At 49.0% G+C, this 15,496-nt stretch overlaps 4 non-coding genes across 4 annotated transcripts; all 4 read left to right on the top strand.

Annotated features, from left to right (window-relative positions):
* Nucleotides 1–591: 591 nt before the first annotated feature.
* LOC124803642 lies at nt 592–711 on the top strand. The gene has a single exon (XR_007017226.1). It is a non-coding gene; the product is annotated as a 5S ribosomal RNA (ribosomal RNA).
* Nucleotides 712–4,366: 3,655 nt separating this feature from the next.
* Nucleotides 4,367–4,486, top strand: LOC124803654. Its single transcript, XR_007017228.1, has one exon. It is a non-coding gene; the product is annotated as a 5S ribosomal RNA (ribosomal RNA).
* Nucleotides 4,487–8,138: 3,652 nt separating this feature from the next.
* On the top strand, nt 8,139–8,258 carry LOC124803665. The gene has a single exon (XR_007017229.1). It is a non-coding gene; the product is annotated as a 5S ribosomal RNA (ribosomal RNA).
* Nucleotides 8,259–11,910: 3,652 nt separating this feature from the next.
* LOC124803676 lies at nt 11,911–12,030 on the top strand. The gene has a single exon (XR_007017230.1). It is a non-coding gene; the product is annotated as a 5S ribosomal RNA (ribosomal RNA).
* The last annotated feature ends 3,466 nt before the right edge of the window (nt 12,031–15,496 follow it).

Genomic DNA, 15,496 nt, shown 5'->3' on the forward strand with positions numbered 1-15,496 from the left:
TCGCACCTTTGCACAGGTCTACTGGCCGCAAACGGCGTCTCGGACACGCCCGTTAGGCCCACGGCCGTCTCGCAGATGTTTCTCGTGCTTGTGCTGTCATATGGGCCACGACCCGAGCGGCAGCGAGCGGCAGTCGAGCAAAGTCGGGACAAGTCGGGACGGAAGGGGAGAGGTGCGAATGCACTGCACAGATCACGCAAATACCTGGACGCGAGCCGCGCGGCGTGTGTCAGGTGAGGAAGCTGCCGGGGGCGCCCTCCAGCAGGACACTGCTACACCCCGCACAGCCCCCCGCCGGATAACGGGAACAAGATGCGTCGCCCGCGAGTGTCGGACGCCGCACGCACCAAGCGAAACGAATGACGGGCGGCGCACCGAGCAGCCGCGTGTCTCACGCAAGTGGCGGCGCGGCGCGCCCGCCAGTCCGGCAGACGCCTCTGAGACGCCGGACGCGCACTCGGCGCCGCCTTCGAGGCTCCAGCTGTTGCGGAAGGACGTGCTCTGCGTCAAATGTGTCACCGAAAACTGCGATTGTGTGTGTTGGGAGAAGAGGCAGAGGCGTCTTCTGTCGTGCGGCTACAGTATAAGGGCGCCAACGGCCATACCATGTTGAATACACCGGTTCTCGTCCGATCACCGAAGTTAAGCAACATCGGGCCCGGTTAGTACTTGGATGGGTGACCGCCTGGGAACACCGGGTGCTCGCACGCCTCGGATTCGGACCAAAATTCGGAAGAACAATCAAGAACGTCATTACAAATGCCACCTCAAAAATAACAGTAAACGGATGGACTTCCAAGTCAATAAGACTGGGAAGATCCGTCAGGCAAGGATGTCCATTATCGATGGCACTTTTCACAATAGCCCTCGACCCACTACTACGAAAACTAACAGCCGAAATCGGAGGATACACAATGGGTGCAACAAACATCGTATGCACGGCCTATGCTGACGACATGGGCATATTCATCCAAAACGAAGAAGAACTAGGAATAATCCAGCCTATCATGGAATCCTTCGAAAAGGCTTCAGGTGCCAAAACGAATCCGACGAAGACAGTGCTACTACCAATAGGCAACGGCAGACTGCGACCAGCGAGACAGTGGTACCGAGTGACAAACAACCATAGGGCACTCGGAGTGGAACTACAGCAGTGCCCTTTGAAAATGGCAGCACAAAACTGGCGCAGCGTCTTGAACACAACGAGAGGGCTCGTGAGGATACACGCGAACCGGAACCTGACGCTGAGCCAAAGAGTGCAGTTAGTAAACGAAACAATCCTGTCGAAAGCGTGGTACATGGCGCAAATACTATGTGCTCCGACGGAAATTGCGCGAGCGATAGGAAGTGCGGCGTACTACTTGCTGTGGAGGCGGGAAATCTTCAAGGTCTCCCAGGCGACGTGTTTCCTGTCAAGGGACGAAGGCGGACTTGGTCTGACTGACGTTAAGACGAAATGCGCGGCACTGCTTCTACACCGTGCGATGAAAATGGCAAACCAGAACAACAACAGTATAACGTCCAGCCTGATAAACCAATATAAACCTGAATCTGAAGAGGCTCCTGTAGACACTACGAACATACCATTCAAGTTGCGGCACATAAAACAGATGGCAATCGACAAGAGTTACATCACCGCGGTCGTTGCCAACCCACAGCAAAGAACGGCGAGGAACATCTACAGCGCTCTGAGGGGGAAGGCAAGAAAGTCCAAAATAGAGACGAGTTTTCCAGACCATGACTGGCCACAGGTCTGGAAGAATGTCTCGGAACGGACACTTCCTGAGCACGCCAGGGACACGTGGTATAAAATCATCCACAAAACAGTGCCGACAAACGAAAAACTGGCACGCATAAAAATGCGGGAATCCCCAAACTGCGAGCTCTGCAACCAGACCGACACCATCGAGCATCGTTTTGGCTGCAGAGAGAGCGGGGAAATATGGGCGGCAGCGAGAAAAATGATCGCCCACATCAACAGAACCGACGAGAGGGCGATACATGTCTCAGCTGTCACTGTCCCGGACGCGAAGCCTTTCCCCAAAGCGAAACGCCTGGCCACAATGTGGATCATCGCCATGACGGCACACGCCATCGTCACGAAACGGCAGACCGACAAGGCGCAGTTCCTCACGGACCTGTGGGAGGAACACAGGAGGGCCAAACAACGCTCCAAGTACCGAGAGACCTTCCAGAACTTCCTGCAGGTCCCGCTGGACGCCGCCTTCCGAGACGCCTTCAACACGACGTGACCGACGCCCTCCCACAACACCCACACCCCAGTCGCTGAGGACTTCGCCCACCAATCCCTCCAAAGCCCCGACGGCAAGAGTGGTGCATTGCGAAAGTGTTGTGAAAATGCGCGCAGAGTGAAAGTGGGTACGTGTAGCAGTGCCAAAGTGAGAGTGACGTGTGCCAATCATAGCCATACAGTGTCCAGTGCCCAATAGCCAAATAAAGCAGGCAAAAGGAAATGATCAGTTTTTAATTTAGTGCAAAGGATACAAGACGTGTTCCAAGGTAACAGCGAAATGTCAAACAGTGTATTTCATGTAATTAATGTGTACTCTCGCCATCTCCATTCAAGGTACGTTTTTTTTTCCCCTCTCTCTCTCTCTCTCTCTCTCTCTCTCTGTCTCTCTCTCTCTCTTCTATAATCATTTTTTTTGTTGTTGTTTTGTAGGTTTTTTTTGTGTTTGTCTGTGTTTATTCCTTTGATGTATCCGTGTGTATAGATATAGTTATATACATTTATAAAGTTCGGCGCATCATGTGCCAAAACGTTGCATACCCCTTTGCGATTTACAAAAATTCTAACTTTAGACTTTCTCTGCCCCAAATTTTCCGTGGAACTGTTGCGTCCACTCTCACACAGTACACTAAATAACTTCCCCATTCATCATTTATGCACATAGATGTTCTGGCCCATATTCTCCTTTAGCCTTTGGCAAACACATAGCGAACATGCCAAAATAGGTGTATTCAAATACCATACGGGGGAAAAAAAAGAAAAAACTTAAAATTAATTTAAATTCAATTTATAAAAAAAATCAAAGTAATGCAGTTTCTTTTTTATGTATAAAAAACCATAAACATTGAAGGGAAAAACTTATATAAAGGACACTCAGTGAATAAAAGTGTTGTAACTAAGCCAAGAGACTACTAAAAGAACAATCAGAACTGAAAACGAGAAAATATACAATTTCATGTAAAGATATGTAATTGTTAAAAATTGTAAATAAAAGTTTATATACGTTTAAAAAAAAAAAAAAAAAAAAAAAGGTGCTGTTGGCTCCCCTTCATTTTCTCCTTTTTACGCCGCTATCCCTGCCAGCCCTCTTTTCATACTACCTTTCTTTTGCGACAAACGTGCTTCCTTAAGCATTTTCAACGTGCTAGGAATGCCTTGAAAATAACGAAACACTACGAATCGACAGATGTGACCTGAAATGAGTCAGGGCCACCTACTGTTTCGTAGCAGTGCAAAACTCCACAGAAGGAAAAAAAAAAAAAAAAATGAAAATAAATGACTGTAATAAACATAACATACGATATGAATGGCCTCAGTTGGAAGAAGAATGTGCCAAGGAAGATTTCTTAAAAGTGCCTGAAGATAACAAAACGGTATGAACCGACAGATATGTTCTGAAATACGTCAGGGCTGCTTATTGTTTTGTAGCAGCGTACGACTGCAAACTTGTAAACAAAAATGTATCTTTCGTCGCTAGAAGAGAAGGATGCTTTGGCGACCCTCCTGTGCCTTGTGTCCCTGTTTTCGCACCTTTGCACAGGTCTACTGGCCGCAAACGGCGTCTCGGACACGCCCGTTAGGCCCACGGCCGTCTCGCAGATGTTTCTCGTGCTTGTGCTGTCATATGGGCCACGACCCGAGCGGCAGCGAGCGGCAGTCGAGCAAAGTCGGGACAAGTCGGGACGGAAGGGGAGAGGTGCGAATGCACTGCACAGATCACGCAAATACCTGGACGCGAGCCGCGCGGCGTGTGTCAGGTGAGGAAGCTGCCGGGGGCGCCCTCCAGCAGGACACTGCTACACCCCGCACAGCCCCCCGCCGGATAACGGGAACAAGATGCGTCGCCCGCGAGTGTCGGACGCCGCACGCACCAAGCGAAACGAATGACGGGCGGCGCACCGAGCAGCCGCGTGTCTCACGCAAGTGGCGGCGCGGCGCGCCCGCCAGTCCGGCAGACGCCTCTGAGACGCCGGACGCGCACTCGGCGCCGCCTTCGAGGCTCCAGCTGTTGCGGAAGGACGTGCTCTGCGTCAAATGTGTCACCGAAAACTGCGATTGTGTGTGTTGGGAGAAGAGGCAGAGGCGTCTTCTGTCGTGCGGCTACAGTATAAGGGCGCCAACGGCCATACCATGTTGAATACACCGGTTCTCGTCCGATCACCGAAGTTAAGCAACATCGGGCCCGGTTAGTACTTGGATGGGTGACCGCCTGGGAACACCGGGTGCTCGCACGCCTCGGATTCGGACCAAAATTCGGAAGAACAATCAAGAACGTCATTACAAATGCCACCTCAAAAATAACAGTAAACGGATGGACTTCCAAGTCAATAAGACTGGGAAGATCCGTCAGGCAAGGATGTCCATTATCGATGGCACTTTTCACAATAGCCCTCGACCCACTACTACGAAAACTAACAGCCGAAATCGGAGGATACACAATGGGTGCAACAAACATCGTATGCACGGCCTATGCTGACGACATGGGCATATTCATCCAAAACGAAGAAGAACTAGGAATAATCCAGCCTATCATGGAATCCTTCGAAAAGGCTTCAGGTGCCAAAACGAATCCGACGAAGACAGTGCTACTACCAATAGGCAACGGCAGACTGCGACCAGCGAGACAGTGGTACCGAGTGACAAACAACCATAGGGCACTCGGAGTGGAACTACAGCAGTGCCCTTTGAAAATGGCAGCACAAAACTGGCGCAGCGTCTTGAACACAACGAGAGGGCTCGTGAGGATACACGCGAACCGGAACCTGACGCTGAGCCAAAGAGTGCAGTTAGTAAACGAAACAATCCTGTCGAAAGCGTGGTACATGGCGCAAATACTATGTGCTCCGACGGAAATTGCGCGAGCGATAGGAAGTGCGGCGTACTACTTGCTGTGGAGGCGGGAAATCTTCAAGGTCTCCCAGGCGACGTGTTTCCTGTCAAGGGACGAAGGCGGACTTGGTCTGACTGACGTTAAGACGAAATGCGCGGCACTGCTTCTACACCGTGCGATGAAAATGGCAAACCAGAACAACAACAGTATAACGTCCAGCCTGATAAACCAATATAAACCTGAATCTGAAGAGGCTCCTGTAGACACTACGAACATACCATTCAAGTTGCGGCACATAAAACAGATGGCAATCGACAAGAGTTACATCACCGCGGTCGTTGCCAACCCACAGCAAAGAACGGCGAGGAACATCTACAGCGCTCTGAGGGGGAAGGCAAGAAAGTCCAAAATAGAGACGAGTTTTCCAGACCATGACTGGCCACAGGTCTGGAAGAATGTCTCGGAACGGACACTTCCTGAGCACGCCAGGGACACGTGGTATAAAATCATCCACAAAACAGTGCCGACAAACGAAAAACTGGCACGCATAAAAATGCGGGAATCCCCAAACTGCGAGCTCTGCAACCAGACCGACACCATCGAGCATCGTTTTGGCTGCAGAGAGAGCGGGGAAATATGGGCGGCAGCGAGAAAAATGATCGCCCACATCAACAGAACCGACGAGAGGGCGATACATGTCTCAGCTGTCACTGTCCCGGACGCGAAGCCTTTCCCCAAAGCGAAACGCCTGGCCACAATGTGGATCATCGCCATGACGGCACACGCCATCGTCACGAAACGGCAGACCGACAAGGCGCAGTTCCTCACGGACCTGTGGGAGGAACACAGGAGGGCCAAACAACGCTCCAAGTACCGAGAGACCTTCCAGAACTTCCTGCAGGTCCCGCTGGACGCCGCCTTCCGAGACGCCTTCAACACGACGTGACCGACGCCCTCCCACAACACCCACACCCCAGTCGCTGAGGACTTCGCCCACCAATCCCTCCAAAGCCCCGACGGCAAGAGTGGTGCATTGCGAAAGTGTTGTGAAAATGCGCGCAGAGTGAAAGTGGGTACGTGTAGCAGTGCCAAAGTGAGAGTGACGTGTGCCAATCATAGCCATACAGTGTCCAGTGCCCAATAGCCAAATAAAGCAGGCAAAAGGAAATGATCAGTTTTTAATTTAGTGCAAAGGATACAAGACGTGTTCCAAGGTAACAGCGAAATGTCAAACAGTGTATTTCATGTAATTAATGTGTACTCTCGCCATCTCCATTCAAGGTACGTTTTTTTTTCCCCTCTCTCTCTCTCTCTCTCTCTCTCTCTCTGTCTCTCTCTCTCTCTTCTATAATCATTTTTTTTGTTGTTGTTTTGTAGGTTTTTTTTGTGTTTGTCTGTGTTTATTCCTTTGATGTATCCGTGTGTATAGATATAGTTATATACATTTATAAAGTTCGGCGCATCATGTGCCAAAACGTTGCATACCCCTTTGCGATTTACAAAAATTCTAACTTTAGACTTTCTCTGCCCCAAATTTTCCGTGGAACTGTTGCGTCCACTCTCACACAGTACACTAAATAACTTCCCCATTCATCATTTATGCACATAGATGTTCTGGCCCATATTCTCCTTTAGCCTTTGGCAAACACATAGCGAACATGCCAAAATAGGTGTATTCAAATACCATACGGGGGAAAAAAAAGAAAAAACTTAAAATTAATTTAAATTCAATTTATAAAAAAAATCAAAGTAATGCAGTTTCTTTTTTATGTATAAAAAACCATAAACATTGAAGGGAAAAACTTATATAAAGGACACTCAGTGAATAAAAGTGTTGTAACTAAGCCAAGAGACTACTAAAAGAACAATCAGAACTGAAAACGAGAAAATATACAATTTCATGTAAAGATATGTAATTGTTAAAAATTGTAAATAAAAGTTTATATACGTTTAAAAAAAAAAAAAAAAAAAAAGGTGCTGTTGGCTCCCCTTCATTTTCTCCTTTTTACGCCGCTATCCCTGCCAGCCCTCTTTTCATACTACCTTTCTTTTGCGACAAACGTGCTTCCTTAAGCATTTTCAACGTGCTAGGAATGCCTTGAAAATAACGAAACACTACGAATCGACAGATGTGACCTGAAATGAGTCAGGGCCACCTACTGTTTCGTAGCAGTGCAAAACTCCACAGAAGGAAAAAAAAAAAAAAAATGAAAATAAATGACTGTAATAAACATAACATACGATATGAATGGCCTCAGTTGGAAGAAGAATGTGCCAAGGAAGATTTCTTAAAAGTGCCTGAAGATAACAAAACGGTATGAACCGACAGATATGTTCTGAAATACGTCAGGGCTGCTTATTGTTTTGTAGCAGCGTACGACTGCAAACTTGTAAACAAAAATGTATCTTTCGTCGCTAGAAGAGAAGGATGCTTTGGCGACCCTCCTGTGCCTTGTGTCCCTGTTTTCGCACCTTTGCACAGGTCTACTGGCCGCAAACGGCGTCTCGGACACGCCCGTTAGGCCCACGGCCGTCTCGCAGATGTTTCTCGTGCTTGTGCTGTCATATGGGCCACGACCCGAGCGGCAGCGAGCGGCAGTCGAGCAAAGTCGGGACAAGTCGGGACGGAAGGGGAGAGGTGCGAATGCACTGCACAGATCACGCAAATACCTGGACGCGAGCCGCGCGGCGTGTGTCAGGTGAGGAAGCTGCCGGGGGCGCCCTCCAGCAGGACACTGCTACACCCCGCACAGCCCCCCGCCGGATAACGGGAACAAGATGCGTCGCCCGCGAGTGTCGGACGCCGCACGCACCAAGCGAAACGAATGACGGGCGGCGCACCGAGCAGCCGCGTGTCTCACGCAAGTGGCGGCGCGGCGCGCCCGCCAGTCCGGCAGACGCCTCTGAGACGCCGGACGCGCACTCGGCGCCGCCTTCGAGGCTCCAGCTGTTGCGGAAGGACGTGCTCTGCGTCAAATGTGTCACCGAAAACTGCGATTGTGTGTGTTGGGAGAAGAGGCAGAGGCGTCTTCTGTCGTGCGGCTACAGTATAAGGGCGCCAACGGCCATACCATGTTGAATACACCGGTTCTCGTCCGATCACCGAAGTTAAGCAACATCGGGCCCGGTTAGTACTTGGATGGGTGACCGCCTGGGAACACCGGGTGCTCGCACGCCTCGGATTCGGACCAAAATTCGGAAGAACAATCAAGAACGTCATTACAAATGCCACCTCAAAAATAACAGTAAACGGATGGACTTCCAAGTCAATAAGACTGGGAAGATCCGTCAGGCAAGGATGTCCATTATCGATGGCACTTTTCACAATAGCCCTCGACCCACTACTACGAAAACTAACAGCCGAAATCGGAGGATACACAATGGGTGCAACAAACATCGTATGCACGGCCTATGCTGACGACATGGGCATATTCATCCAAAACGAAGAAGAACTAGGAATAATCCAGCCTATCATGGAATCCTTCGAAAAGGCTTCAGGTGCCAAAACGAATCCGACGAAGACAGTGCTACTACCAATAGGCAACGGCAGACTGCGACCAGCGAGACAGTGGTACCGAGTGACAAACAACCATAGGGCACTCGGAGTGGAACTACAGCAGTGCCCTTTGAAAATGGCAGCACAAAACTGGCGCAGCGTCTTGAACACAACGAGAGGGCTCGTGAGGATACACGCGAACCGGAACCTGACGCTGAGCCAAAGAGTGCAGTTAGTAAACGAAACAATCCTGTCGAAAGCGTGGTACATGGCGCAAATACTATGTGCTCCGACGGAAATTGCGCGAGCGATAGGAAGTGCGGCGTACTACTTGCTGTGGAGGCGGGAAATCTTCAAGGTCTCCCAGGCGACGTGTTTCCTGTCAAGGGACGAAGGCGGACTTGGTCTGACTGACGTTAAGACGAAATGCGCGGCACTGCTTCTACACCGTGCGATGAAAATGGCAAACCAGAACAACAACAGTATAACGTCCAGCCTGATAAACCAATATAAACCTGAATCTGAAGAGGCTCCTGTAGACACTACGAACATACCATTCAAGTTGCGGCACATAAAACAGATGGCAATCGACAAGAGTTACATCACCGCGGTCGTTGCCAACCCACAGCAAAGAACGGCGAGGAACATCTACAGCGCTCTGAGGGGGAAGGCAAGAAAGTCCAAAATAGAGACGAGTTTTCCAGACCATGACTGGCCACAGGTCTGGAAGAATGTCTCGGAACGGACACTTCCTGAGCACGCCAGGGACACGTGGTATAAAATCATCCACAAAACAGTGCCGACAAACGAAAAACTGGCACGCATAAAAATGCGGGAATCCCCAAACTGCGAGCTCTGCAACCAGACCGACACCATCGAGCATCGTTTTGGCTGCAGAGAGAGCGGGGAAATATGGGCGGCAGCGAGAAAAATGATCGCCCACATCAACAGAACCGACGAGAGGGCGATACATGTCTCAGCTGTCACTGTCCCGGACGCGAAGCCTTTCCCCAAAGCGAAACGCCTGGCCACAATGTGGATCATCGCCATGACGGCACACGCCATCGTCACGAAACGGCAGACCGACAAGGCGCAGTTCCTCACGGACCTGTGGGAGGAACACAGGAGGGCCAAACAACGCTCCAAGTACCGAGAGACCTTCCAGAACTTCCTGCAGGTCCCGCTGGACGCCGCCTTCCGAGACGCCTTCAACACGACGTGACCGACGCCCTCCCACAACACCCACACCCCAGTCGCTGAGGACTTCGCCCACCAATCCCTCCAAAGCCCCGACGGCAAGAGTGGTGCATTGCGAAAGTGTTGTGAAAATGCGCGCAGAGTGAAAGTGGGTACGTGTAGCAGTGCCAAAGTGAGAGTGACGTGTGCCAATCATAGCCATACAGTGTCCAGTGCCCAATAGCCAAATAAAGCAGGCAAAAGGAAATGATCAGTTTTTAATTTAGTGCAAAGGATACAAGACGTGTTCCAAGGTAACAGCGAAATGTCAAACAGTGTATTTCATGTAATTAATGTGTACTCTCGCCATCTCCATTCAAGGTACGTTTTTTTTTCCCCTCTCTCTCTCTCTCTCTCTCTCTCTCTCTGTCTCTCTCTCTCTCTTCTATAATCATTTTTTTTGTTGTTGTTTTGTAGGTTTTTTTTGTGTTTGTCTGTGTTTATTCCTTTGATGTATCCGTGTGTATAGATATAGTTATATACATTTATAAAGTTCGGCGCATCATGTGCCAAAACGTTGCATACCCCTTTGCGATTTACAAAAATTCTAACTTTAGACTTTCTCTGCCCCAAATTTTCCGTGGAACTGTTGCGTCCACTCTCACACAGTACACTAAATAACTTCCCCATTCATCATTTATGCACATAGATGTTCTGGCCCATATTCTCCTTTAGCCTTTGGCAAACACATAGCGAACATGCCAAAATAGGTGTATTCAAATACCATACGGGGGAAAAAAAAAAAAAAAACTTAAAATTAATTTAAATTCAATTTATAAAAAAAATCAAAGTAATGCAGTTTCTTTTTTATGTATAAAAAACCATAAACATTGAAGGGAAAAACTTATATAAAGGACACTCAGTGAATAAAAGTGTTGTAACTAAGCCAAGAGACTACTAAAAGAACAATCAGAACTGAAAACGAGAAAATATACAATTTCATGTAAAGATATGTAATTGTTAAAAATTGTAAATAAAAGTTTATATACGTTTAAAAAAAAAAAAAAAAAAAAGGTGCTGTTGGCTCCCCTTCATTTTCTCCTTTTTACGCCGCTATCCCTGCCAGCCCTCTTTTCATACTACCTTTCTTTTGCGACAAACGTGCTTCCTTAAGCATTTTCAACGTGCTAGGAATGCCTTGAAAATAACGAAACACTACGAATCGACAGATGTGACCTGAAATGAGTCAGGGCCACCTACTGTTTCGTAGCAGTGCAAAACTCCACAGAAGGAAAAAAAAAAAAAAAATGAAAATAAATGACTGTAATAAACATAACATACGATATGAATGGCCTCAGTTGGAAGAAGAATGTGCCAAGGAAGATTTCTTAAAAGTGCCTGAAGATAACAAAACGGTATGAACCGACAGATATGTTCTGAAATACGTCAGGGCTGCTTATTGTTTTGTAGCAGCGTACGACTGCAAACTTGTAAACAAAAATGTATCTTTCGTCGCTAGAAGAGAAGGATGCTTTGGCGACCCTCCTGTGCCTTGTGTCCCTGTTTTCGCACCTTTGCACAGGTCTACTGGCCGCAAACGGCGTCTCGGACACGCCCGTTAGGCCCACGGCCGTCTCGCAGATGTTTCTCGTGCTTGTGCTGTCATATGGGCCACGACCCGAGCGGCAGCGAGCGGCAGTCGAGCAAAGTCGGGACAAGTCGGGACGGAAGGGGAGAGGTGCGAATGCACTGCACAGATCACGCAAATACCTGGACGCGAGCCGCGCGGCGTGTGTCAGGTGAGGAAGCTGCCGGGGGCGCCCTCCAGCAGGACACTGCTACACCCCGCACAGCCCCCCGCCGGATAACGGGAACAAGATGCGTCGCCCGCGAGTGTCGGACGCCGCACGCACCAAGCGAAACGAATGACGGGCGGCGCACCGAGCAGCCGCGTGTCTCACGCAAGTGGCGGCGCGGCGCGCCCGCCAGTCCGGCAGACGCCTCTGAGACGCCGGACGCGCACTCGGCGCCGCCTTCGAGGCTCCAGCTGTTGCGGAAGGACGTGCTCTGCGTCAAATGTGTCACCGAAAACTGCGATTGTGTGTGTTGGGAGAAGAGGCAGAGGCGTCTTCTGTCGTGCGGCTACAGTATAAGGGCGCCAACGGCCATACCATGTTGAATACACCGGTTCTCGTCCGATCACCGAAGTTAAGCAACATCGGGCCCGGTTAGTACTTGGATGGGTGACCGCCTGGGAACACCGGGTGCTCGCACGCCTCGGATTCGGACCAAAATTCGGAAGAACAATCAAGAACGTCATTACAAATGCCACCTCAAAAATAACAGTAAACGGATGGACTTCCAAGTCAATAAGACTGGGAAGATCCGTCAGGCAAGGATGTCCATTATCGATGGCACTTTTCACAATAGCCCTCGACCCACTACTACGAAAACTAACAGCCGAAATCGGAGGATACACAATGGGTGCAACAAACATCGTATGCACGGCCTATGCTGACGACATGGGCATATTCATCCAAAACGAAGAAGAACTAGGAATAATCCAGCCTATCATGGAATCCTTCGAAAAGGCTTCAGGTGCCAAAACGAATCCGACGAAGACAGTGCTACTACCAATAGGCAACGGCAGACTGCGACCAGCGAGACAGTGGTACCGAGTGACAAACAACCATAGGGCACTCGGAGTGGAACTACAGCAGTGCCCTTTGAAAATGGCAGCACAAAACTGGCGCAGCGTCTTGAACACAACGAGAGGGCTCGTGAGGATACACGCGAACCGGAACCTGACGCTGAGCCAAAGAGTGCAGTTAGTAAACGAAACAATCCTGTCGAAAGCGTGGTACATGGCGCAAATACTATGTGCTCCGACGGAAATTGCGCGAGCGATAGGAAGTGCGGCGTACTACTTGCTGTGGAGGCGGGAAATCTTCAAGGTCTCCCAGGCGACGTGTTTCCTGTCAAGGGACGAAGGCGGACTTGGTCTGACTGACGTTAAGACGAAATGCGCGGCACTGCTTCTACACCGTGCGATGAAAATGGCAAACCAGAACAACAACAGTATAACGTCCAGCCTGATAAACCAATATAAACCTGAATCTGAAGAGGCTCCTGTAGACACTACGAACATACCATTCAAGTTGCGGCACATAAAACAGATGGCAATCGACAAGAGTTACATCACCGCGGTCGTTGCCAACCCACAGCAAAGAACGGCGAGGAACATCTACAGCGCTCTGAGGGGGAAGGCAAGAAAGTCCAAAATAGAGACGAGTTTTCCAGACCATGACTGGCCACAGGTCTGGAAGAATGTCTCGGAACGGACACTTCCTGAGCACGCCAGGGACACGTGGTATAAAATCATCCACAAAACAGTGCCGACAAACGAAAAACTGGCACGCATAAAAATGCGGGAATCCCCAAACTGCGAGCTCTGCAACCAGACCGACACCATCGAGCATCGTTTTGGCTGCAGAGAGAGCGGGGAAATATGGGCGGCAGCGAGAAAAATGATCGCCCACATCAACAGAACCGACGAGAGGGCGATACATGTCTCAGCTGTCACTGTCCCGGACGCGAAGCCTTTCCCCAAAGCGAAACGCCTGGCCACAATGTGGATCATCGCCATGACGGCACACGCCATCGTCACGAAACGGCAGACCGACAAGGCGCAGTTCCTCACGGACCTGTGGGAGGAACACAGGAGGGCCAAACAACGCTCCAAGTACCGAGAGACCTTCCAGAACTTCCTGCAGGTCCCGCTGGACGCCGCCTTCCGAGACGCCTTCAACACGACGTGACCGACGCCCTCCCACAACACCCACACCCCAGTCGCTGAGGACTTCGCCCACCAATCCCTCCAAAGCCCCGACGGCAAGAGTGGTGCATTGCGAAAGTGTTGTGAAAATGCGCGCAGAGTGAAAGTGGGTACGTGTAGCAGTGCCAAAGTGAGAGTGACGTGTGCCAATCATAGCCATACAGTGTCCAGTGCCCAATAGCCAAATAAAGCAGGCAAAAGGAAATGATCAGTTTTTAATTTAGTGCAAAGGATACAAGACGTGTTCCAAGGTAACAGCGAAATGTCAAACAGTGTATTTCATGTAATTAATGTGTACTCTCGCCATCTCCATTCAAGGTACGTTTTTTTTTCCCCTCTCTCTCTCTCTCTCTCTCTCTCTCTCTCTCTCTCTGTCTCTCTCTCTCTCTTCTATAATCATTTTTTTTGTTGTTGTTTTGTAGGTTTTTTTTGTGTTTGTCTGTGTTTATTCCTTTGATGTATCCGTGTGTATAGATATAGTTATATACATTTATAAAGTTCGGCGCATCATGTGCCAAAACGTTGCATACCCCTTTGCGATTTACAAAAATTCTAACTTTAGACTTTCTCTGCCCCAAATTTTCCGTGGAACTGTTGCGTCCACTCTCACACAGTACACTAAATAACTTCCCCATTCATCATTTATGCACATAGATGTTCTGGCCCATATTCTCCTTTAGCCTTTGGCAAACACATAGCGAACATGCCAAAATAGGTGTATTCAAATACCATACGGGGGAAAAAAAAAAAAAAAACTTAAAATTAATTTAAATTCAATTTATAAAAAAAATCAAAGTAATGCAGTTTCTTTTTTATGTATAAAAAACCATAAACATTGAAGGGAAAAACTTATATAAAGGACACTCAGTGAATAAAAGTGTTGTAACTAAGCCAAGAGACTACTAAAAGAACAATCAGAACTGAAAACGAGAAAATATACAATTTCATGTAAAGATATGTAATTGTTAAAAATTGTAAATAAAAGTTTATATACGTTTAAAAAAAAAAAAAAAAAAAAGGTGCTGTTGGCTCCCCTTCATTTTCTCCTTTTTACGCCGCTATCCCTGCCAGCCCTCTTTTCATACTACCTTTCTTTTGCGACAAACGTGCTTCCTTAAGCATTTTCAACGTGCTAGGAATGCCTTGAAAATAACGAAACACTACGAATCGACAGATGTGACCTGAAATGAGTCAGGGCCACCTACTGTTTCGTAGCAGTGCAAAACTCCACAGAAGGAAAAAAAAAAAAAAAAAATGAAAATAAATGACTGTAATAAACATAACATACGATATGAATGGCCTCAGTTGGAAGAAGAATGTGCCAAGGAAGATTTCTTAAAAGTGCCTGAAGATAACAAAACGGTATGAACCGACAGATATGTTCTGAAATACGTCAGGGCTGCTTATTGTTTTGTAGCAGCGTACGACTGCAAACTTGTAAACAAAAATGTATCTTTCGTCGCTAGAAGAGAAGGATGCTTTGGCGACCCTCCTGTGCCTTGTGTCCCTGTTTTCGCACCTTTGCACAGGTCTACTGGCCGCAAACGGCGTCTCGGACACGCCCGTTAGGCCCACGGCCGTCTCGCAGATGTTTCTCGTGCTTGTGCTGTCATATGGGCCACGACCCGAGCGGCAGCGAGCGGCAGTCGAGCAAAGTCGGGACAAGTCGGGACGGAAGGGGAGAGGTGCGAATGCACTGCACAGATCACGCAAATACCTGGACGCGAGCCGCGCGGCGTGTGTCAGGTGAGGAAGCTGCCGGGGGCGCCCTCCAGCAGGACACTGCTACACCCCGCACAGCCCCCCGCCGGATAACGGGAACAAGATGCGTCGCCCGCGAGTGTCGGACGCCGCACGCACCAAGCGAAACGAATGACGGGCGGCGCACCGAGCAGCCGCGTGTCTCAC

This window comes from Schistocerca piceifrons, chromosome 6 (assembly GCF_021461385.2).
Source record: "Schistocerca piceifrons isolate TAMUIC-IGC-003096 chromosome 6, iqSchPice1.1, whole genome shotgun sequence".
NCBI lineage: Eukaryota > Metazoa > Arthropoda > Insecta > Orthoptera > Acrididae > Schistocerca > Schistocerca piceifrons.